The sequence below is a fragment of the Elephantulus edwardii genome, unplaced genomic scaffold (genome assembly GCF_000299155.1).
Source record: "Elephantulus edwardii isolate Elephantulus edwardi_28Jun2011 unplaced genomic scaffold, EleEdw1.0 scaffold00143, whole genome shotgun sequence".
NCBI classification, from domain to species: domain Eukaryota; kingdom Metazoa; phylum Chordata; class Mammalia; order Macroscelidea; family Macroscelididae; genus Elephantulus; species Elephantulus edwardii.
In genome coordinates, this window is record NW_006399893.1 from 4937995 (window position 1) to 4938671 (window position 677).

A 677-nucleotide genomic window follows, 5' to 3' on the forward strand; every position below is an offset into this window, starting at 1 on the left:
GTCCCTCCTTCCCCGGCAGAGCATCTGGTGGATTCGAACCGTGAGCCTCTGGGATTGTAGTTGCAGCTCCTTACCACTAGGCCACCAGAGCTCCCACGACTTTGATCTTTATTACTAAGAGCTTCAAGTCTTCTTCACTTTCAGCAAGCAGGTTTGTGTCATCTGCATATTGTTGAACTCTCTCCCATCCTGATGCCACATTTTTATTCATCAAGTCTAGTTTCACAAAAGGATACAGCCCTGATGCACACTTTTTTTTGTTGGACTATCTCCTGGCTCTGTTCAAATTGCCTCTTAGTCTATGCACAGGTTCCACAGAGGTATAACTACTCACTCACTCACTCACTGCTTCCAAGTCAGAACCGACTAACAGTTGGCTTTCAGAGGCTGTAAACTGCACAGGGGAAGATGTATCTTTTGCAATGGAGAAGTCGGTAAATTTGAACCCAGCACCACTTGGCTAGCAGTATAACTCCCTACCCACTCAGCCACCAGAGTTTCCTTTGGTCACAACTACTTGTTCTGGCCTTCCCATTCTCTGCAACATCATCCACAGTTTGTTATGATCCACATAGTCAAATGCCTTTTGCACAGGTAAATATCTTTCTGGCATTCTCAGCTTTCAGCCAAGGTCCAGCTGACATTAACAATGATAATGCCACACATTCTTCTGATTC